The 25,062-nt window shown below is 44.9% G+C and overlaps 1 long non-coding RNA gene across 1 annotated transcript in view; it reads right to left on the bottom strand.

Annotated features, from left to right (window-relative positions):
• Nucleotides 1-25,062, bottom strand: part of LOC139265168 (uncharacterized) — a 93,443-nt gene that overhangs the window by 67,893 nt on the left and 488 nt on the right. Inside the window, exon 2 of the long non-coding RNA XR_011593488.1 lies at nucleotides 24,827-24,954. This is a non-coding gene — a long non-coding RNA (uncharacterized lncRNA). The remainder of the gene's footprint in view (nucleotides 1-24,826; nucleotides 24,955-25,062) is intronic.

Below are 25,062 nucleotides of genomic sequence, written 5' to 3'. Positions count from 1 at the left end.
CTACCACCAAAAGCATCTAAGCAGGCACAGCAGGGAAGTGACGAGGCTGCCTCTACCTCTGCTGCACGCACAGGGTTGGCATACGGAAATGAAAGAAGCTACACCAGTTGAGTCACAAGGGTAGTCACTTGGATGTTTTCTTCAATTTTGTTGTTAAGTTTACTTTGAAATTATCTTTTGTATAAAATTATTTATTTTCAAAACTTTGTGGTCTGTGCCAAATTTGTGTGCATAATTGGAAGTGGCAGAGTGAACGGTCAGGGCTACCTTAAGCTCCAGCAATGGTGGTGACTGTGAAAAAATGGGCTGGTAATTGTAGGGATGCCTTATGCTATGGATGTGGGGTTTTGCCAACCTGGTGACGCATGTGCCAGCCACGTGGCTGTGCTGTGTAAAGTTAAATAAATCTGGCCATGATGAGGCCATCCTTGGTGTCCCGGGCAGCAATGTGCTCACGTACTGGTGGAATCTGGACTGCCTGCTCCTCCAAGTCTTCCTCATCCTCGTCTTCCACCCGATGCTCCTCCTCCTCCTCCTCCTCCTCCTCCTCCTAAGAGGTTGTGCACTCTGCACCTTGTTCCTCATGCAGCGCCAACCCCACTGCTGCGCTATGTTGGGCAAGGCGCTGCAGACCATGATGATTTAGGAGGCCCTGGCTGGTGCATACTGAAGAGCTCCTCCAGATCTGTCAAGGCATCTGCATTTTGAGCAAGCCTATTGTCTGCTCTATGATAAATCTGGTGGAGATGTGGCTTTCATTGTAATGTTCCTCAGCCTCATTACTTGGCCTCCTCAAAGGTGTCATGAGCCACGTCTTCAGTGGATAGCCCTCGTCCCCAAGCAGCCAGCTGGTAAGGCTGTTTGGAAGAGTGAAGAGCTGAGGGATAGTGGACTGGTGAAGGATGAAAGAGTCACGGCAGCTGTCAGGAAACTTGGCGCACACATGCACGATGATCTTCCTTTGGTTGCAGATGAGCTGCACATTGAGGGAGTGGAAGCCCTTGCGGTTGACAAAAGCTTTTGCGCTATGATGTGGTGCCCTGAGGCCATGTGTGCAGTCGATGATGCCCTGCACCCGTGGGAAGACAGCCAGAGTGGAAAATCCGAGCTCAGCTGGCTTCATCAGTGGCAAAGTTGTTATAATTGGCTGATTATCAAACAGGGCATTGGTGACCTGTGTGATGCATTTGTGGGCGGCCGATTGTGAAATGTCGCTAATGTCTGCTGCAGATCCCTGAAAGGAGCCCGAGGCGAAGAAGTTGAAGACACTAGGGACAGCCACTGGTAAGGCATGTCCACCCGCTCCTCTGGGCTGCAGGTTTCCCTCCAGCAATCTGCAAATGTCTACAATGACCTGGTGCGATAGCGTGAGCCTCCTTTGACATTGCTGCTCAGTTATGTTGAGGAAGCTCAATCTCTGCCGGCATACTGTGTTGAGGATATCGCCTCTGGCGTGGTACAGCGCTACGCTGATGCCCTTTGCCCTATGCAACATCAGGGTGTAGAGGAGAAGGTTGGTGTTGTTATTTTTGTTGTTGTTGTTGTTGCTGCTGCTGGTGTTAGTGTTCATCGTGGTCAGATCCTGAGGACCAAGGTGAAACAATATAAATGGTACCCATGCTGATGGAATAGATGGTAGGTGAAGTTGAGATGACAGGAGTAAGCAGTCAATGATGAGAGAAGTTGTTCCAATGAGGTGACACTGGATGGAGAGTTTGCTCCAAACATTTGCAGCCTGCAAAAAGCTCAATCCGTGTTGAGGTGGGAGTATTTATAGCACATTTCAAGCTGTCAACTCATCAGCTGATTCAATGGCCATTCAACCCTTATCTCAAGTTAACAGACGTGAGGTTAGAACCTCTACTTTTTTTGCATGCTTAATGGCCACTTAATGCCTATTTTACCACTACAATGACGTATAATGCCCATATATCGCCCATTTTGGCACAAAATGGAAACTGATGGGCATTTTTAGGAAACTTATCGCCGAGTGTTACTTTCCCCATGTGCTTAACGCCCGGAAAAAATATTACAGCCCGCCCACTTTTTTTGGGCGGAATCATCAGAATGGGCGAAATCACCGCCCATAATATCGCCCAGCGTTAATTTCCACCTGGAATTAACACCGAGATTCAATAATACCGCCCGCCCACTTTTTTTTGTCATAAAGAGCACATTTACCGAAACTAGCGTCCATGAGATCGCCCAGCATCACTTTCACCACCTCGCACACATATCACCCACAATATCGCTCGCCCAAAAAAACGCCCGGTAAAAGTGGAACTAACTAGAACTAATCACAGCGTTATGGATGCCATGTTCTACATCACATGTCGCATCCTTTAAAAGCCTGCTGTACTTCAACCTCGGCGGAGTTCGGATGTACTCTGCAGGTCGTTGGAGTTGATGTGAACATCTCTAAAAACATCTTGACCACACTGTGACCAATTGGAATTGAAGAGGTGTGTTCATCGGGACATTCCTTGTTTGTGAGCAATTGGTGGAAAACAGAGAGCTACTGCAATGGGGCCTGTCATTTCTCACCCTCTCTTGATGATCAATTACATGCAGCAGACTCGAGATTGCCGAAGGTACGCTCCACTGCATTATCTGCCCAATGTAAGATATGACAGACTGATGAGGAGGACCAGACGTTACACCCCCCTCAAGTACAAGGAGAAGCATTCTTACCTCGACTTGCCCGATGCCACCTGCCTTCGGAAATTGCGCTTCCACAAAGAGGTTCTCACTGAGGTATGCCAGCTGATAAGGGAAGATCTGCACCCTACCAGCACCATCAGTACTGTACTGTCCGTCGAGGTCAAAGTCACTGCATCACTGTCGTTCTATGCCTCGGCTTCTTTTCAGGCCACAGCTGGAGACATTTGCGGACTTTCTCAGCATGCCACACATTGCTGCATTAGACAGGTCACTGAGGCCCTGTACGCATGCAGGAGGGATTTGATCAGCTTCCCTATGACCAGGGAGGCACAGAGTGAGAGGGCTCTAGGATTCTCCAGAATTGCAAACTTCCCCAAGGTGCAGGGAGCAATAGACTGTACGCACATTGCGATGCGGGCATCTTTTCAGGATGCTGAGGTTTTCAGGAACCGCAAGGGATTCCACTCCCTGAATGTCCAACTGGTTGTCGACCACCAGCAAGTTATACTGGCAGTGAATGCTCAATTTCCATGCAGCATCCATGATGCTCACATCCTGCGTGAGAGCACTGTATCTGACTTGTTTAACAATCAGCCACAAGGTCAATGCTGGATGCTTGGTGACAAAGGATATGACCTCGCCACCTGGCTGATGACCCCCCTGCGTGACACCCACACTGAAGCCGAGAGGCGATACAACGAGAGCCACAGAGCAACTCGCAATATCGTGGAGAAAACCATTGGACTGCTGAAGCAGCACTTTAGATGCCTGGACCACTCAGGAGGTGAACTCCAATACTACCTTGAACAGGTAGCTCAATTCGTGATGGTGTGCTCCATGCTGCACAATTTGGCTATCATAAGGAGACAAGAATTGCCAGATGAGTCTGACAGTCCACCTCACCAGAGAGAGGAAGAGGAGGACGAGGAGGCGGACGCTGGCATCGGCCCAGACAATCAGGCTGATGCTGAAGCCATGCCCCAGCCCCCTTATAGACCGCATGAAAAGGCCAGTGGTGGCATGATAGCTGCAAGAGCCTTTCATCAGGAGCTTATAAGAACATAAGAATTAGGAACAAGAGTAGGCCATCTAGCCCCTCGAGCCTGCTCCGCCATTCAACAAGATCATGGCTGATCTGGCCGTGGACTCAGATCCACTTACCCGCCCGCTCCCGATAACTCTTAATTCCCTTATTGGTTAAAAATCTATCTATCTGTGACTTGAATACATTCAATGAGCTAGCCTCAACTGCTTCCTCTGGGAGAAGAAATTCCTTCTCAACTCGGTTTTAAATTGGCTCTCCCGTATTTTGAGGCTGTGCCCCCTAGTTCTAGTCTCCCCGACCAGTGGAAACAACCTCTCTGCCTCTATCTTTTCTATCCCTTTCATTATTTTAAATGTTTCTATAAGATCGCCCCTCATCCTTCTGAACTCCACCGAGTGGCTGTGCTGCGTAAAGTTAAATAAATCTGGCCATGATGAGGCCATCCTTGGTGTCCCGGGCAGCAATATGCTCACGTACTGGTGGAATCTGGACTGCCTGCTCCTCCAGATCTTCCTCATCCTCGTCTTCCACCCGATGCTCCTCCTCCTCCTCCTCCTCCTAAGAGGTTGTGCACTCTGCATCTTGTTCCTCATGCAACGCCAACCCCACTGCTGCGCTATGTTGAGCAAGGCGCTGCAGACCATGATGATTTAGGAGGCCCTGGCTGGTGCATACTGAAGAGCTCCTCCAGATCTGTCAAGGCATCTGCATTTTGAGCAAGCCTATTGTCTGCTCTATGACAAATCTGGTGGAGATGTGGCTTTCATTATAATGTTCCTCAGCCTCATTACTTGGCCTCCTCAAAGGTGTCATGAGCCACGTCTTCAGTGGATAGCCCTCGTCTCCAAGCAGCCAGCTGGTAAGTCTGTTTGGAAGTGTGAAGAGCTGAGGGATAGTGGACTGGTGAAGGATGAAAGAGTCACGGCAGCTGTCAGGAAACTTGGCGCACACATGCACGATGATCTTCCTTTGGTTGCAGATGAGCTGCACATTGAGGGAGTGGAAGCCCTTGCGGTTGACAAAAGCTTTTGCGCTATGATGTGGTGCCCTGAGGCCATGTGTGCAGTCGATGATGCCCTGCACCCGTGGGAAGACAGCCAGAGTGGAAAATCCGAGCTCAGCTGGCTTCATCAGTGGCAAAGTTGTTATAATTGGCTGATTATCAAACAGGGCATCGGTGACCTGTGTGATGCATTTGTGGGCGGCCGATTGTGAAATGTCGCTAATGTCTGCTGCAGATCCCTGAAAGGAGCCCGAGGTGAAGAAGTTGAAGACACTAGGGACAGCCACTGGTAAGGCATGTCCACCCGCTCCTCTGGGCTGCAGGTTTCCCTCCAGCAATCTGCAAATGTCTACAATGACCTGGTGCGATAGCGTGAGCCTCCTTTGACATTGCTGCTCAGTTATGTTGAGGAAGCTCAACCTCTGCCGGCATACTGTGTTGAGGATATCGCCTCTGGCGTGGTACAGTGCTACGCTGATGCCCTTTGCCCTATGCAACATCAGGGCGTAGAGGAGCAGGTTGGTGTTGTTGTTGTTGTTGCTGCTGCTGGTGTTAGTGCTCATCGTGGTCAGATCCTGAGGACCAAGGTGAAACAATATAAACGGTACCCATGCTGATGGAATAGATGGTAGGTGAAGTTGAGATGACAGGAGTAAGCAGTCAATGATGAGAGAAGTTGTTCCAATGAGGTGACACTGGATGGAGAGTTTGCTCCAAACATTTGCAGTCTGCAGAAAGCTCAATCCGTGTTCCAAATGGAGTAAGCAACAACTTCTGCGCTTGAAAAGTGAACAGCTGTGAGGTGGAAGGATTTATAGCACATTTCAAGCTGTCAACTCATCAGCTGATTCAATGGCCATTCAACCCTTATCTCAAGTTAACACGTGGGGTTAGAACCTCTACTTTTTTTGCATGATTAATGACCACTTAACGGCTATTTTACCACTACAATGACGTATAATGCCCATATATCGCCCATTTTGGCACAAAATGGAAACTGATGGGCATTTTTAGGAAACTTATCGCCGAGCGTTACTTTCCCCATGTGCTTAACGCCCGGAAAAAATATTACAGTCCGCCCACTTTTTTTGGGCGGAATCATCAGATTGGGCGAAATCAACGCCCATAATATCGCCCAGCGTTAATTTCCACCCGGAATTAACACCGAGATTCAATAATAACGCCCGCTCACTTTTTTTTGTCGTAAAGAACACATTTACCGAAACTAGAGATCGCCCAGCGTCAATTTCACCACCTCGCACACATATCGTCCACAATATCGCTCGCCCAAAAAAACGCCCGGAAAAAGTGGAACTAACTAGAACTAATCACAGCGTTATGGATGCCATGTTCCACATTACATGTCGTATCCTTTAAAAGCCTGCTGTACTTCAACCTCGGCGGAGTTCGGATGTACTCTGCAGGTTGTTGGAGTTGATGTGAACATCTCTAAAAACATCTTGACCACACTGTGACCAATTGGAATTGAAGAGGTGTGTTCATCGGGACATTCCTTGTTTGTGAGCAATTGGTGGAAAACAGAGAGCTACTGCAATGGGGCCTGTCATTTCTCACCCTCTCTTGATGACCAATTACATGCAGCAGACTCGAGATCGCCAAAGGTACGCTTCACTGCATTATGTGCCCAATGTAAGATATGACAGACTGATGAGGAGGACCAGATGTTACACCTCCCGCAAGTACAAGGAGAAGCATTCTTACCTCGACTTGCCCGACACCACCTGCCTTCGGAGATTGCGCTTCCACAAAGAGGTTCTCACTGAGGTATGCCAGCTGATAAGGGCAGATCTGCAGCCTACCAGCACCATCAGAACTGTTCTGTCCGTCGAGGTCAAAGTCACCGTGTCACTGTCGTTCTACGCATCGGGTTCTTTTCAGGCCACAGCTGGAGACATTTGCGGACTTTCTCAGCATGCCACACATTGCTGCATTAGACAGGTCACTGAGGCCCTGTACGCATGCAGGAGGGATTTGATCAGCTTCCCTATGACCAGGGAGGCACAGAGTGAGAAGGCTCTAGGATTCTCCAGAATTGCAAACTTCCCCAAGGTGCAGGGAGCAATAGACTGTACGCACATTGCGATGCGGGCATCTTTTCAGGATGCTGAGGTTTTCAGGAACCACAAGGGATTCCACTCCCTGAATGTCCAACTGGTTGTCGACCACCAGCAAGTTATACTGGCAGTGAATGCTCAATTTCCATGCAGCATCCATGATGCTCACATCCTGTGTGAGAGCACTGTATCTGACTTGTTTAACAATCAGCCACAAGGTCAATGCTGGATGCTTGGTGACAAAGGATATGACCTCGCCACCTGGCTGATGACCCCCCTGCGTGACACCCACACTGAAGCCGAGAGGCGATACAACGAGAGCCACAGGGCAACTCGCAATATCGTGGAGAAAACCATTGGACTGCTGAAGCAACGCTTTAGATGCCTGGACCACTCAGGAGGTGAACTCCAATACTACCTTGAACAGGTAGCTCAATTCGTGGTGGTGTGCTCCATGCTGCACAATTTGGCTATCATAAGGAGACAAGAATTGCCAGATGAGTCTGACAGTCCACCTCACCAGAGAGAGGAAGAGGAGGACGAGGAGGCAGACGCTGACATCGGCCCAGACAATCAGGCTGATGCTGAAGCCATGCCCCCGCCCCCCTTGTAGACCGCATGAAAAGGCCAGTGGTGGCATGATAGTTGCAAGAGCCTTTCGTCAGGAGCTCATCAATGATCGCTTTGCCTGAAAGAACGTTGATGTTATTTACAAGGCAGACACAATGCTGGGTGTGCAGGTCATACATCAATGATGAGCATCACCTTGCTGACAGTTAAAGTTTAAGTTGATTGAAGCTAAGTGTAATTATACCCTTTGATGGTAAGGAATCACCAATGTGTAATGGTGCAGCTATCTGAGGCAATGTGCTCCAAGGTTTTGTTAAATAAAAAACATTTAAACCGAACACTTGTCTGAAATCATCAGTATTTCTGTACAAACCAACCCTTTCTCCCCCCCCCCCCCCCACTAGCCCCCTCCCCTCCCGCTTCTCCTCCCCACCTCTACCCCTTCCCCTCCTGACTCCAAGCTTACTGGTCGAGGAGCTCCTCAGGCGCTGCTTCATTGGGGGGGGGGGGGGGGGGGGCGGTGGTGATGGCCGAACAGCTGCTTGGATGGATACGGGAGAGGACGGTCCCGAGGTGAGAACGTGTTCCGAGTCAGAAGCAAGATGTTGCTGCTGGCTCTCATGTGTGGATGGCAATGGGGTGCGGCACCTTGGGGTGCAGTGCTGCGCTCTGGGACCACTGGGAACCCTCTGCCACCAGTGTTCCTGGTTACCAGCTCCAGGGCCTCCTCCATCCCTTCCATGTTATATCTTATTTGTTGGACAAAAACTCGGTGCCAACTATGTTCTTGGTGCTTAGTGGGCTTTTTGCTGCTGGTGAATCTCCCTTGTGCCTCCCACAACAGCTAGACAAGCACACACCACAGCCATACACGCTTTCAGAGCCTATGAGCTCCCTCTCTATCTGTCTCCTCTTCTGTGCAGATCATGATGACCCTTGACCTCCTGAATCATGAGAATCGAGCGTTGCCATGCTGTTGCTAAGGATGGTGACACTTTACGGCAGAAGGTCAAAAAAATTTAACGCTAACACCCATTTCATATCGCTCGCGGTAACGTCCAATTTCAAAAATGGAGAGTAGGTGTTTTGAGAATGGGCGAGAAGCTGGCGATCTGAAAACCCTTTTTTACCACCCACACCGGAAATATCGCCCAAAAACAAAAGTGGAGGTTCTAGCCTGTGATCCCTGAGCAGCATGGCCCCTTGGGCAAGCAGTTAAAGTGTAAAGGTAAGGTTAAAAGCATTATTAAGGGTCTGTCAACAAGGCAATAATTGGTTTAATTGGGTCGCCCGCCTCTGTGGGTTGGGTTGGCTCGGAGATTACACACGTGCCATTGGGAAAGACTTGTTGCGGCAGCTTCACTGCGGGGTCCTGTCCCGCTGTCAATCAAGTCAAATTTGCCACCCGATCCACCACCGATCCTGCCCACTGACACCGCCCCCTAGAAACTTCCCCTCAAAGATTTTAAAACGGTTTATAATTTTGCAGCTTAAACAAATGCATACAAACTATTCATCACCTAGGTGTGAGCCCATATTCCCTTCAAATGAGCCCTTAGCTATTCCACAATTCTTACAACGTGCTTACCCAGTGACGTCGGTATGGGAGGTGGAAAGCTGCTGTGGCTGAGACGAGAGCTCTGGGAGCCTGGACCCGAGGGGCCTGGCTGCATGGTGCAGCATCTCAGTAGCTGTCCTCCGCCCCCCACCCCAGGGTAGTCCAGCCCTGCTGGCTTTCTGGCGTTAGGGTGTGCAATGGTTATGGGGATGTTAAAGATCCAGACTTGCTATCACCCTGAAAGATGGCAGCATGTTAAACTCCAATTGCACAACTGCCCCTGCTATAGGACTGCAGTTCAGCACTCTGAACTGTCCGTGGGATAGCAGACTGTCGCGTATCATTCACAGCATTTGAGTAAGAAAAAGGCAGATTGCGTAAACACCCTGAGTTTGCAGCTGTCAAATGGTAGTCACTTTTGTTGCATTAATAATAACATTTCCTTTTATTTTAGTCCCATTTCATTTCACGTGATGATGCCAAAATCCCAAAAGTGAGGTTTTCAAACTGGCAAACACACTGGCAAATCTTTGATAAAGAAAGTTTTATTTTGTGCCAGTATCATTAGTAAAACCTTTACAATGTAGTGTGCCATTATCACACCATGCAAGTGCATTTCTGCAGGAACAGTCAATGAGTACCAAGGTGTCACAAAATCTCTATGGCTCCAAGCCACAAAATCCAGACTATTGAAGGATTTCCTTTCTCTTCAAAAGAAATGGACCAGAGATAATTCCATGTTTCTGACTGCAGCTTAAATGAGGTTTTTGCTGGTGCAGTCTATTGTCAGATGCAACCTTTATGGGTGCAATTTTTCAATACCAAATATTAATGTTATAATTGGAAATAAAATGCCTCTGCAACCAATTACTTCAAGTACTGCAAAACTGCCGAATAACTTTTACTTTCCAGTGAAAACCCAGTGCATTAACAGTGCCAAAACAGCACTCAAAACCCGAGTTAAAAATAACTGGTGATCACAATGCAGTAATTGCTGACATGAAATGCAGACCTGATATAGTGACTCCTAACAGGAAATACTGTCTCGACACTGTCACACACTTCCTAAACTGATGCTGAACACAGTTCTGATGCAGTCACATCCCAATACAAAATGTAATTTTGATGCAGTCACACTCTGACAAACCATAAGTCCAGATGCGTGTCACACCCTAACAAACAATGCAGTTCTGACAGGCAAACCGACATGCGATGCAATCCAAATGATTTTACTGTCAAAGCAACGGTGAGGTGACTGGCGCTTGCTGTTATTTATGCGTAAATAGTACAGCAACTTCAGGTGAGGAGCAAATGTGCAATTCAATGCCAGTGTCCAAAAGTTGTTGCCTGAGCTTCGTGAAAACTTCATTTCGCTGACTACCCCACCATTGATGTGCACTGACTATCTTAAAGGTCCTGTGTTTGCTGGTAGAACTAAACTTGCCACAGAAAGCTAAGTCTTTCATTACAAGTGTAACTACAGGTTGAACCTCTCTTATCCAGCACCCTCGGGACCTGGACTGTGCCGGATAAGGGATTTTGCCGGACGAGGGGTGATCACATTAAATTGGATGGCACAGGTACTGAGCAAGGGGATATCGGGGCTGGCTTGGGCTGGGAGTGTGGCAGAGAGATCGTGCAGGGGCGGGGGTGTGGAGGGGCGGTGGATCGCGGGGTCAAGCCAGCGATTGCGGGAGTTGGCAGCGAGGCAGGACTTCAGTTTGTTCAATTTGTTCATGTAGGAGTTCTGCGCATGCGCCACCCGGTGGCCGGGAATGGTACTGGGCGAGTGGTGGTGCCGGATAAGGGAGTCCCGGATAATGGAGGTTCAACCTGTACCTCTATAACAACATGATCATTGTTAATTACTGCCAATCAACCTTTCTGGCACTGATAAGTAACTATTACCAGTATGGAGGCTCATTCCTTCAGGTGTTAATTGATGTTGGAGATTTTAGAAATGTCACATTTAAAATTCTAATTTTTTTTTTTACCTTTCCTGTCTCTTTTCTCTCTCCCTCTCTTAATCCAATTCTATTTTTCAACTCTTTATTTCTCTTTCTGTACCTGGTTTGACATTGAATTCACCCACTTTAATCACTTCCTCCTCAGTCCTTCTGCTGTTAATTTCTCAATCCTTCAATCTGATTGGTTAATGAGATACACAGTTGCTTGCCCGGTTTCCCTCACTGCGCCATTAACAGCTCGTACTTTCAGCAACTTAGTGGGCAAAAATGTTTTGAGCTGAAGCGTGCAGGAGCAAGTCTAACCCTGCTACAGCAAAATCTGGCCCAACATGATATGTAATGGAACCCAGATGCAGTCACAACCTGGCATGCAAAACAGACCTGATGCAATTATACCATGAACATGCAAAGGACTCCTGATGATGTGACACCCTCACAATAGACGTGATGCTGATGGTATTTCATTTGATGATTTGTAACTGTATAGACCCTGTACTCTCCTGCCTTTAATAAAATAAGATTGTGAGAATGCAATATTGATTTGCTGTAAAAATCAAGATACAAATGATTGCTTTTTCCAAGAAAATCACCAAATGATTATTTTTTTGGATTCACTTTTTTTTTTCCTCGTAGTATATCTTGAGTGTCAGAAATCCCTACAGAGCTCATTATACCCAAACCTTGCACTCTTAAGAGGGCTTAAGGTCTAAAGCAGCCTGTTCTGAAATGATCAGTATTAAAGTCAGTGATCCTCTGCTGCACCAAATTAGACTGCCTGATTAAATCACACAAAAAAAGGGAAATATTTTAAAAAGCGTAATTGTATGTGACATTGTGAACTGCCTCACTGGTAATTGAGAACAGTCTGCAACTCACTTCAACCTGTTCTCCAGAACAATATGGAGAGGAAACTGCACCAAAAAAGTGCAAGTATGACCAATTCTTCAAAGTTGTTAACTAGCATACATGGAAACTGTACCTCTTCCTCTGTGAAGGGCATAAAAATTGTGTCCAGCTAGAAGAAAAATAAACACAGAAACCATTCTTGTCCTTTAGAAACATAGAAACATAGAAACATAGAAAATAGGTGCAGGAGTAGGCCATTCGGCCCTTCGAGCCTGCACCGCCATTCAATAAGATCATGGCTGATCATTCCCTCAGTACCCCTTTCCTGCTTTCTCTCCATACCTCTTGATCCCCTTAGTCATAAGGGCCATATCTAACTCCCTCTTGAATAGGATATAGATTATAGACATGGAAGCCCTACTCTTAGAGACATAAATTGTGGTTCCCTTCCCCTACCCCTTCCAAAAAGCTAGATAAACCAGAGCCATCACTCTCCCCCTAAAGAAACTGTTACATCATCCACCTAGCAAAGAAGCAGAAACTGTATCACTTTCTCGGAATAGAATCACAGAATCTTACAGCACAAAAGGAGGCTATTCGGCTCATCATGCCTGTGACTGCTCTTTGAAAGAGCTGTCTAATTTAGTCCCACAGCTTCTCCCCAATTCCCAGAAAATAGTCCTCTTCAAGTACATGTTTAATTGCCTTTTGAAAGTTCCTATGGAATCTGATGCCACCACCCTTTCAGATTGTGTGTTACAGATCTTAACAACCCTCTGTGTGAAACAAATTCTCCTCATTTTCCCTCTAGTTCTTATGACAATTATTTTCAATCTATGACCTCTGGTTGCCGACTCACTTGCCGGAGGAAACAGTTTCTCCCTCCTTGCTCTATCAAAACCCCACATAATTTTCAATACCTCTACTAGGTCTCCCCTTAACCATCTCTGCTCTGAGGAGGACAATTCCAGCTTCTCCAATCTCTCTGAAGCCCCTCATCCCTGGTATCATCCCGGTAAACTTCCTCTGTACCCTCACCAAGACCTTGACACCCTTCCTAAAGTACATACACTAAAGGGACATACACAGACATTGTTCCTTTCCCTGCATTACACACAGTTCACACTCATTTTAACCAGGAAACGTTTATTCCATCTGCTTGGGTTGGATTGGAACTCGAGTCTTTGAAGTTAAAGAACATGGAAGTACCCACTCCCAAAGCTGAGAGAATACATTCATGTTACCCAGTTCTGGTTCCTTCCCAATCTCATATTCTCACAATAGAAATGTACAGATTACCATAGAACAGTGCTCTCCATTAGTTTTTTGTCAAGGCTCAAGAACCATCATCAGCAATACTTTAATATTTTTCACCATGGAATGATGGGATATTAGTACTGTGTTCAATCCTGAGCAGAGCTTGAAAGCCCACACCTCTCCATCACCAGATCTGCTCAATGTTACCTTTGCAACATAGCCAGTCTCTAACCCCACCTTAATCTTTAATTTCCGAAACGTTGTGACCTCCAGACTCAATTACTCCAATGTTCTTCATATTGCCTATTGTCCACACTCTACAAATTCCAACTTGTCCAGGATTGTTGCCTGCATCCTGTCTCACACCAAGTACTCCTTGCCCATCATGGCAAATGCACACTGGTTCCTTATTTCCCCAACACACCCAAATTAACACCTTGCCCTTGTCTTCAAATTTCTCCAAGGCCTCAGAACTCTCCACCTCTGCCTCCCTTTCACACTCTTCAGTCTTCTGCCTCTCACCTCCAGTGCATTCCTCCACCCCACCATTGGTGGTGGAGGTTGAATTCACCTCAGCTCTGCTATCTGAAAGTCTACTTCTTTGTCCTCTTAAAAAAAACTTTCTCAAACATCTATCTTTTCCACCTAGCCTTTAGTCACCTCTTCTGACCTCTTTTCAGAGGCTTACAATGCTGTACATTCTCTTGTATTAGCCCTCTATGAAGCGCAGTGCGATGTCTGGCTTGTTAAAGGTGCGGCATACACTGCATGCAAGTTGTTGACGTGGAAAATCGCGCGTCACGGCGGTGGTTGGGGAAGAAATGGGTCCTAAACTGGCGATAGATAGGTAAGGGTGTGTTCTTTCCATGTATTTGGGTACAAGCCTATCCTCCTGGCAATTGTAAGCAATTTTTAAAACATTGTTTTCCAGTGGATTCTGGGCATTAACAATTGATCTTGTTGTAATGTGTATGAACTGTAGCTTCACCGTATAGCCCAAGCATTTGGGGATTTCCTTTGAGGAGATAATTACCAAAAGGTACATCTTTATTCCTACTGGGGTTTCTACTTTAAAAGTGAGTGATTTGAGTGTGGGGGGACATTGAGGCTGGTTAATAAAACTCTTGCTCAAATGAACTAAACTATTCTAAGGCCTTTTCTTTTGGCTTTAAATCTTCCTAAATTGTTATTGCAGGCAATCCTGACACTGGACAAGAAATACAATTGTCAATGTACTTCGAATAGCTGCTGAACCAATTTTCCCCTCTGCCCTTTCCCAAAACAAATGGCCAGCTTCTGAATAGCACTTGGAAAGGATTGGCGTAATATAATCTTTTATATTTGTGTTCTTTTGTTCACATAAACGTCAAAGTTCAACACTAACCCTAACCAGCACAGGTTTTACATTTCCCTCGCTGTCCCCAGGGTGCCTGAGAATGATGCTGGGCAAAGTAGCTCGTGCGCAAGTGCAGACCAACAATGGCTAGCTTCCATGCAACTACTGATGTAATAACAATAAAAGGTCATGTGGCAAGGTCACATGATGACAGTTTCTGTTAAGGAGCCATCTTGTAGTGTGTGCTGTTAGTGGTCTCTTAAAGACATCACAGATGGTGATGAGGATAGGATATTTGGATTCCCAAGCTGAAATTTTTGTTGGTGGACATCCTGCCAACTGAGAGAGAGACTTTGAGAGGTTCTTTGTTTTGAAACAGCTAAAAATCCACGGTAAATTTCAAGCACACTTGGCTGAATTGTTGACATTGCCAGAGTCTAGACGGCTGCGCCTATGGGAATAATAGGGTGCTTGGGTGAGTTCCATCGTGACCATGTGGAGCGGCTAGAAATGTTTTTCACCGCGAATAGTATTGTCGAAGTCCCCGATGATGTATACAGTAACCGGATAGTTTTAGAAAGGAAACGGACTATTTTCTTGACTGAAGCAGGCCCTGTGCTTGTTCCTGTCAAGCCAAGGGACACGCCACTGTCAGAGATTTGCACTACAATCCTGAGCTCCTGGAACTTGCCGAAAGCTATTGTTTTGGAACACAAAATCAATTAATTGACAAGGGTATCAGTGAGTACATTGTAGCTTTAAAAAAGCTATTCATTCATTGTCATTTCGGAAACTTTCAGGTACGAGCATTGCATGACCGCTTTGTGGGTTGAGAAATGAAGCAATCAGAAGGAAATTGTTGACAACCCCTAACTTGACTTTTGATTTAGATTGTTAGACAGCTATGTCGATGGATATGGCCAACCAATACTCCCAAGAATTTCACCCCATTTCCAGTCGTCAGACAACTGGGGTGAATCGCCTGCAGGCTAAAAGTAAAAGGCAGTTGACCAAGCAACTGATCAAGGTAGCAGATCATTGAAGTCATGCTATTGGTGCCTGGGACAACACATTGCTCAAAGCTGTCCATATGTGAAGCCAGAGTGTTTCTTCTGCAAGAAAACTGGGCACCTTGTGAAAGCGTGCCGACTGAAGAGTAAACCAGCTTTCAATGATAAAAGTAGAAATTGGCAGACACTACATAGCATTGGAAAGAAGCAACAGGATGAGGAGGTTCTGGAGATACACGTCATCAGGAGCATGAGCTTATCTAACAGCGATTCACAAAGTATTGTCCTCCAAGTAAATGTTGCAGGAACCAGGATATCTATGGAAATAGACACTGGTGCATCCATGAGTGCAGTACCGGAATCGTTATATTTTGACAAGCTGTGTGATTTTCGACTGGAGAAATTGAAGACAGAGCAGGAGAGCAAATCACTGTTGTAGGATGAATCACCATACCGGTGAAATACAAGGATCAGTTTCAGAGCTTGCCTCTCATAGTAGTGACAGGAGACAAGCCTGCCTTGATAGGTAGAAATTGGTTGGGATCACTGAATCTGGATTGGAATGAGATTTTTCACGTGGAAATAAAATTTGCATCAAAAGATGAAGTCATCAAACAGTATCCAAAGGTGTTCCGTGATACAGGCAGTCCCACCCAAGACTTCAAGGTGAGTGTCAGAGTGCAGAAGGAAGCAAGACCAGTTTACTGTAAGCCACGTCCCATATCATAGGCACTCCAGGAGAAAGTTGAGCAAGAACTCAAAAGACTAGAAACTGAGAACATTATCTCTAAGGTAGATCTACGTAATGCTGATCACAGTAATGCTGATGCTATGTCCAGGTTGCTATCCCCATCATAAGTTACACCCAATAGAGAAGAAGTGTTCTATTTTTCATACATTGATGAGCTGCCAGTCACAGCTGAAAAGATTGGTAGAACAACCAAACATGACCCAGTTATGTCAAAGATGTATTATTACATAGCAAATGGAAGGCCAAACCATGTATCAGAGGAAGATATTCATCCATACTTCGTTCATAGGAATGAATTGTCAGTGGATAGATTGTATGATGTGGGGAGGAAGAATGGTTATTCTAAATATGCTCAAGTCCAAATTGTTGGGAGATCTTCATGACCAGCACCTGGGAATATGCTTGACCAAGAGTTTTGCACGCAGTTACTTATTGTGGCCAGGTTTAGATAAAGCGATGGAGTTCATCACCAGTTAGTGTACAACATGTCAATCGGCGAGCAAAAATACACCATCAGTACCATTACAGCCATGGAAATGGCCTCTCAGGGTGTGGCAAAGGTTACATGTAGATTTTGCTGAGCTAGAAGGACAGCAATTGTTCATATTGATAGATTGTCATTCAAAGTGGGTAGCGCTGTTTCCGATGCAGAAAATAACAAGTAAAACACTAGACAATTTGCGAAGATTTTTTCTACATATGGCCTCCCAGAAAAAATTGTGTCTGATAATGGGCCTCAGTATTGTTCAGAAGAATTTGCACAATTCATGAGCAGAAACGGTGTGAAACATACCAAAGTTCCACCATATCACCCTGCTTCAAATGTAAAACTTGCCCTCATCAAGCAAATGTTGGATCCAATTCCAAAGAAATGGTAGTTGTCGTTGGACCGCAAGGTGGCAAATTTTCTGATTACTTATCATAATACTCCTCATACAACTACTGATAGAACACCAGCAGAGTTTTTTTCTCAAATGACAGCCACAAACCAGGTTCTCATTGTTAAAGTCAAACTTGGCACAGTCAGTAGAAGAGAAACAATTAAGACAGAAAAAGAATCATGATAGAGATAGAGTAAGAGAGAGAAGTGTGAAATTGAATCAGAAGGTTAGAGTGAAGAACCATCACCATAAATGGTTAAAGTGGTTATCAGGAAGAGTAGTTGAGGTATGTGGCTCTCGCACATATTTGGTCAAGATGTTTGATCACGGAAAGGTTAGGTTTGTTCACGTTGATCATATTTTACCTATGTGGAAGGAGTTGAAAGTTGGAATGATTTGATTATTTCTGATGAGTCAGAAAGTCTTCTTACAAGTAGAGTACCAGCAGCATATCCTCATCGGATGTACTAGAAACAAATCCAAGAAAAAGTCAGAATTTAAGTCCAAGTCCGAGTCAGGCAGACAAACAGTCGGAAGTTGTAGAGAGTTCAAGTGTAGATCAAGGGTTGCCCTTGGAGAAAAACTCTCCTCAGGCTCAGCCTAGAATGTTCTACAACAAGATTGGAAAGTTCTGCTCAAGAACGAAGGTATCTTCTTCAGAACAGAAAACTAATGGTTAAGTTTGATTTGTAAATATGGAAAAATAAGTTTATGGGCCAGACTTTCCCTAAAGGCCCGCTGAGAAGCACCGCTAACATTCGGAGAAAAAAGCTGCTGAGAAATTCCATTTTAAATGTAAAAGTAGATAGAACTAATAGCCCGGCGAGAAAATGGGTGTTGCACCCTCATTCTCGGTGATTTTCTCAGCGGGTAAGTGCAAAGTTAGACAAATGGGCGGTTGTTACAGGAATCGACGGTAAGTAGTAAAATTTAGTCCGAAGCTGCGGTTGGGCCTAGGGAGGGGAGAAAACTTTTTTTTTAAATTTCATTTAAAAAAAAAAACATGTACAAAGCATTCCCAAGACAGTTTGAACCCTAATCGTCATGTTAAAATAAAAAAAGTAATTAAAGAACCTTTAACTTACCTTTCTTTGCAGGGACAGTCTTACCGCCCTGTAAAAGCAGCTTTTACAGGGCAGGTCTCTCAGCGATCTGGACGTCGGCGGTTGAGGCCAAACGTACGCCCTGGCGGTTGTTCTCGGCATTGCACGTGGGCAGTTTGGTCCCGGCGGGCGACTTCAGATGTGGGTGATAACTTTCAAAAACTTATGTGCAAACTCTCGCCGGGCGAAAAACCAGCTGTAATGTCGAGAAAATCGCCGACAGTGAAGCCGAAAGTCTGGCCCTATATCTTTTGTTGTGTATACCATGCAAGTTATGTATAATGCTTATTTTATTATGATTACTTCTTCAATAAGGAGAGAGAAGTTTATAGAGTTGGACATAGTGGACTATTGATTTAATGTAACTACTGATGTAATAACAATAAAAAGTCATGTGGCAAAGTCACATGATGACAGTTTCTGTTGAGGAGCCATCTTGTAGTGTGCGCTGTTCATGGTCTTTGTAAAGATATCACAAAGAGCTGTTCCCAAACCTTAACCCAACTCCGAGCCGATCTTTCAGTGAGTTTGCAAACTCCTTAATCTCATCTCTCAGTTCCCTTGAATGCTGCAGCTCTCCCTGGCTCTGGTTAGCTTGTCCTTTTGTGGTTGTTTAGCACATCTGTTCCTGTTTCATGCAATAATTGCTGTGGTTTATGATATTTGTGCCTGTCTAGGTACAGTAACAATGGCAGATGCACACACTCTGGCCACACTGACGCTGAAGATTGTGGATGTTCATGGCTTCCATTGCTTGGATGATTTTTATTTTTAAAATATTGCAGATAGCAGAGTGGGTGAAAGAGAAACAGGAGAGAGAGAAGAAGAAACAGAGGCTACTTTCCATCAAATGTTGCTGGCTATTAATCAGGACTGCGAGAGGGATGGAGTACAAAAGCCGGGAGGTCCTGCTGCAACTGTACAGGGTATTGGTGAGGCCGCACTTGGAGTACTGCGTGCAGTTTTGGTCACCTTACTTAAGGAAGGATATACTAGCTTTGGAGGGGGTACAGAGATGATTCACTAGGCTGATTCTGGAGATGAGGGGGTTACCTTGTGATGATAGATTGAGTAGACTGGGTCTTTACTCGTTGGAGTTCAGAAGGATGAGAGGTGATCTTATAGAAACATTTAAAATAATGAAGGAATAGACAAGATAGAGGCAGAGAGGTTGTTTCCACTGGTCGGGGAGACTAGAACTAGGGGGCACAGCCTCAAAATACGGGGGAGCCAATTTAAAACCGAGTTGAGAAGGAATTTCTTCTCCCAGAGGGTTGTGAATCTGTGTAATTCTCTGCCCAAGGAAGAGTTGAGGCTAGCTCATTGAATGTATTCAAGTCACAGATAGATAGATTTTTAACCAATAAGAGAATTAAGGGTTACGGGGAGCGGGCGGGTAAGTGGAGCTGAGTCCACGGCCAGATCAGCCATGATCTTGTTGAATGGCGGAGCAGGCTCGAGGGGCTAGATGGTCTACTCCTGTTCCTAATTCTTATGTCCTTATATCTTATATCCTTATGGCACAAGAAGAAAAAGGTGACAACAACAACTTGTATTTATATAGTGCCTTTAATGTAGTAAACTGTCCCAAGGCACTTCACAGGAGCATTATGAAACAAAATTTGACACCGAGCCACATAAGGAGATAATAAGACAAATGACCAAAGAGGTAATTTTTAAGGAACAGCTGAAGGCATGGCCACCAATGGTGGAGTGATAATATCAGGCATCTGCAAAAGTCCAGAATTAGAGGAGCGCGGATATCGCGGAAGGTTGTGGGGCTGGAGGAAATTATAGCGATATGGAGGGGCAAGGCCATGGAGAGATATGAACACAAGGATGAGAATTTTAACATTGCGGCATTGCTTAACTGGGAGTCAATATAGGTTGGCTAGCAAAGGGGCGATGGGTGAGCGGGACTTGGTGCAAGTTAGGACACAAGAAGCCGAGTTTTGGATGACCATAAGTTTACTATGACGAGAACATCAGAGGTTGGCCAGGAGTGTGTTGGAATAATCAAGTCTAGAGGTAACAAAGGCATAGATGAGGGTTTCAGCAGCAGATGAGCAGAGGCAGGGGAGGAGTCGAGCAATGTTCTAGAGATGGAAATAGGCGGTCTTAGAGATGATGTGGATATGTAGTCGGTAGCTCATCTCAGGGTCAAATACAACACCAAGGTTGCGAACAGTCTGGTTCAGCCTCAGACAATTGCCAGGGAGAGGGATGGAGTCAGTGGCTAGGTAACCAGAGACAATGGCTTCAGTCTTCCCAATATTTAGTTGGAAGAAATTACTGCTCATCCAGTATGTATGTCAGACAAGCAGTCTGACAATTTAGAAATAGTGACGGTGTCGAGCGAGGTGGTGGTGAGGTAGAGTTGGGTGTTGTCAGCATACATGTGGAAACTGATGCTATGTTTTCAGATGATGTTGCTGAGGAGCAGCATGTAGATGAGAAATAGGAGGGGGCCAAGGATAGATCCTTGGGGGACACCAGAGGTAATGGCGCAGAAATGGGAAGGGAAGCCATTGCAGATGATTCCCAGGCTACGATTAGATAGATAAAAATGGAACCAGATGTGCAGTCCCCACCCAGGCAACTCAAAAACAGCCCAAGCATAGATCAATGAGTAGTGCAGTAGGACACAGGCTGATTTTAGTTAGCAAAAGCTGACATGTGGGAAGTGGGAAGTGCTGATAGTTGGCATGTAGACTATCCCACAATTCATTGTGATAAGTGAAAAGTCCAAAACAACAGAACAGGTAGATGTAATAGAGGGATTTCATTCTGACTGTGGATGCTGGAATAGCACTGTTCCTATAGAAATCTGTTGCTTTCTCTTGCTCTGCAATTAGAGATAAAAATATCTGAACGCTCCAGATTCCATAGTGAGCCAGAGATGATCCTAGCCAGCGTGGCTGTAATGAACACCACATTTGGCCAGGCCTCCCTAGGCTAAGGATGGTTCATAAGAACATAATAAGAACATAAGAATTAGGAACAGGAGTAGGCCATCTAGCCCCTCGAGCCTGCTCCACCATTCAAAAAGATCATGGTTGATCTGGCCGTGGACTCAGCTCCACTTACCCGCCCGCTCCCCATAACACTTAATTCCCTTATTGGTTAAAAATCTATCAACGAGTAAAGACCCAGTCTACTCAATCTAACATCAGAAGGTAACCCCCTCATCTCCAGAATCAGCCTAGTGAATCGTCTCTGTACCCACTCCAAAGCTAGTATATCTTTCCTTAAGTAAGGTGACCAAAACTGCACGCAGTACTCCTGGTGCGGCCTCACCAATACCCTATACAGTTGCAGAAGGACCTCCCTGCTTTTGTACTCCATCCCTCTCGCAATGAAGGCCAACATTCCATTCGCCTTTCTGATTACCTGCTGCACCTGCAAACTAACTTTTTGGGATTCATGCACAAGGACCCCCAGGTCCCTCTGCACCGCAGCATGTTGTAATTTCTCCCCATTCAAATAATATTCCCTTTTACTGTTTTTTTTCCCAAGGTGGATGACCTCACACTTTCCGACATTGTACTCCATCTGCCAAACTTTAGCCCATTCGCTTAACCTATCTAAATCTCTTTGCAGCCTCTCTGTGTCCTCTACACAACCCGCTTTCCCACTAATCTTTGTTTCATCTGCAAATTTTGTTACACTACACTCTGTCCCCTCTTCCAGGTCATCTATGTATATTGTAAACAGTTGTGGTCCCAGCACCGATCCCTGTGGCACACCACTAACCACCGATTTCCAACCCGAAAAGGACCCATTTATCCTGACTCTCTGCTTTCTGTTAGCCAGCCAATTCTCTATCCATGCTAATACATTTCCACTGTCTCCGCGTACCTTTATCTTCTGCAGTAACCTTTTGTGTGGCACCTTATCGAATGCCTTTTGAAAATCTAAATACACCACATCCATCGGTACACCTCTATCCACCATGCTCGTTATATCCTCAAAGAATTCCAGTAAATTAGTTAAACATGATTTCCCCTTCATGAATCCATGCTGCGTCTGCTTGATTGCACTATTCCTATCTAGATGTCCCGCTATTTCTTCCTTAATGATAGTTTCAAGCATTTTCCCCACTACAGATGATAAACTAAGCGACCTATAGTTACCTGCCTTTTGTCTGCCCCCTTTTTTAAACAGAGGCGTTACATTAGCTGCTTTCCAATCCGCTGGTACCTCCCCAGAGTCCAGAGAATTTTGGTAGATTATAACGAATGCATCTGCTATAACTTCCGCCATCTCTTTTAATACCCTGGGATGCATTTCATCTGGACCAGGGGACTTGTCTACCTTGAGTCCCATTAGCCTGTCCAGCACTACCCCGCTAGTGATAGTGATTGTCTCAAGGTCCTCCCTTCCCACATTCCTGTGACCAGCAATTTCTGGCATGGTTTCTGTGTCTTCCACTGTGAAGACCGAAGCAAAATAATTGTTTAAGGTCTCAGCCATTTCCACATTTCCCATTATTAAATCCCCCTTCTCATCTTCTAAGGGACCAACATTTACTTTAGTCACTCTTTTCCATTTTATATATCTGTAAAAGCTTTTACTATCCGTTTTTATGTTTTGCACAAGTTTACCTTCGTAATCTATCTTTCCTTTCTTTATTGCTTTCTTAGTCATTCTTTGCTGTCGTTCAAAATTTTCCCAATCTTCTATTTTCCCACTAACCTTGGCCACCTTATACGCATTGGTTTTTAATTTGATACTCTCCTTTATTTCCTTGGTTATCCACGGCTGGTTATTCCTTCTCTTACCGCCCTTCTTTTTCACTGGAATATATTTTTGTTGAACACTATGAAAGGGCTCCTTAAAAGTGCTCCACTGTTCCTCAATTGTGCCACCGTTTAGTCTGTGTTTCCAGTCTACTTTAGCCAACTCTGCCCTCATCCCACTGTCGTCCCCTTTGTTTAAGCATAGTACGCTCGTTTGAGACACTACTTCCTCACCCTCAATCTGTATTACAAATTCAACCATACTGTGATCACTCATTCCGAGAGGATCTTTTACTAGGAGATCGTTTATTATTCCTGTCTCATTACACAGGACCAGATCTAAGATAGCTTGCTCCCTTGTAGGTTCTGTAACATACTGTTCTAAGAAACAATCCCATATGCATTCTATGAATTCCTCCTCCAGGCTACCCCGTGCCAACTTTTTTTAAGCTCATGTTCAGCTTTTGCTAGGCTTGTAGTTTGACAAGAATGGACCAAGTATTTTCCTAGTCCTACCCTGCTTTCTCATGCTGTTGCTTTGATTTCTCTCACTGGATGGCGGAAGGAGAATGAACGGTGTTGAACCTCAGCTCTGGCAACATCCAGAGACACATGGATCTGCTGAGAGCCACAGGTGAAGGGGAAGAAAGCCACAAATGCCTTCTGAATCTTATGATAATTACTACTACTAAAGGATATAGGTACATGTTTAATACATCAGGGATAAAATACATTCTACCGAGAGTTAATATAATCACTACCGACTGGGTATAGTAAATGAAAGCACTCAATTCTATTTGACAGTATCCTACTTTAGGCATTGTAGAAATTATGTGTGAAAGGAAACATGGAAACATTTAAAGTGCAGTAGGAGCTCAGTGTGCGGTTAACACAGGCACCTCAGAGTCCACAAGTTCAGTTCTCACAGCATTTATGAGATGTGCAACTGTGTGGCACTCTGTGATTTCCATTTTATTATTTATGTCTTGCATCCGGTTAACGTCTGCAGGATGTGCATTTCCCCTGTTACATATCTCGCTGGAACTTGAGGACATCTACAAACAGCAAAACATGAAAACTGTCAGGAACAGAAATGATTGAGGTGGTGGCAGTGCGAAAGGCATAGTCGCCATCAAATTTGCATGTGCGTTGAATTAACTCTGTGTGAGCCATTGAGAAAGTATGTTACTGGAGAGGTAGACCATTTTTCAGAGGAGCAGGAGATGATGTAGCAGAGTTGTCTTATATTCGAGTTTAATTTCTTCTGCGTTAGAGGCAGTGTATGTGCTAATGTACATTAGGGTATTAATGGGGTAGTAATTTTGTGATTTTTGTGTTTACATTAACCTTTTCCCAGGCTCCTAATTTTAATTTTTTCTAATGCATATTAATACATTTTTAATCTATTAGCTTCTTGTTGGGAACAAATAATGTGAAACATGTAAATGTATTTAGTTCCCAAATTATATTAATTGCTGCTATTTAATTCTAGTGTTAAAGCAGTAGAGGTAGAGAGTGGGGTATGAATGGTGAGAAGATACATTGCATTTGCTTTGTTCAGATTATGGGAGGGCAGCAGTTATGTGCCAGCTTCCTGCTAAAGTCGGCTATCTTATACAGATGGTAGGCTCATAGACGCTCATGTTCACTGGTCTACGATTCAGCCATTAGGATAAGGAAGTTGTTTTAGTAATGTAAACCTTAGGAGCTGACACACATTGCCTTTCAGCAAATCAAACATAACAAGTGCCAATGTAAAAGCACCTATTAAATGGGATGCTGTGCAAGGCCTGGGGATGCTGAAGTTTGTGGAGAAGATATTGCTCCTGAATTTGTGCATTAATTTACAGTGGCACTTTTCAGATTCAAAGCAATAATTGTGGTCCACCACTAAACATAGCCTGTGTGGTTGCTGCATAACAATATCCATATACTGAAACCTGCATCCTGTTTTTGGAGGTATATCTACAAATTATAGATCTTATATGGCAGTGTAACATTCAACAGTGATCCACATTGCTTACCATGACATTTTTCTTCACATCATCCATGTCTTCCGATCCCTCCAAGTGCTGGATTGTGGAGCCCAGGTTATTGCCTTCCATGTCTGTTGTATCCAGTGCTTAGTTCCAAAAACAAGCTATGAGTAAACCTGTGTTGTTGCAAAAAAGGAGAAAAGGAGAAAAGGTCGCATTAGAGAGATGTAAAGAAAATGAGAGAATTTGTATAGCACCTTATCATGTCCTCAAGATGTCACAAA

This window comes from Pristiophorus japonicus, chromosome 6 (genome assembly GCF_044704955.1).
Source record: "Pristiophorus japonicus isolate sPriJap1 chromosome 6, sPriJap1.hap1, whole genome shotgun sequence".
Classification (NCBI taxonomy): Eukaryota; Metazoa; Chordata; class Chondrichthyes; family Pristiophoridae; genus Pristiophorus; species Pristiophorus japonicus.
This window is presented reverse-complemented; position numbering and strand designations above follow the sequence as displayed.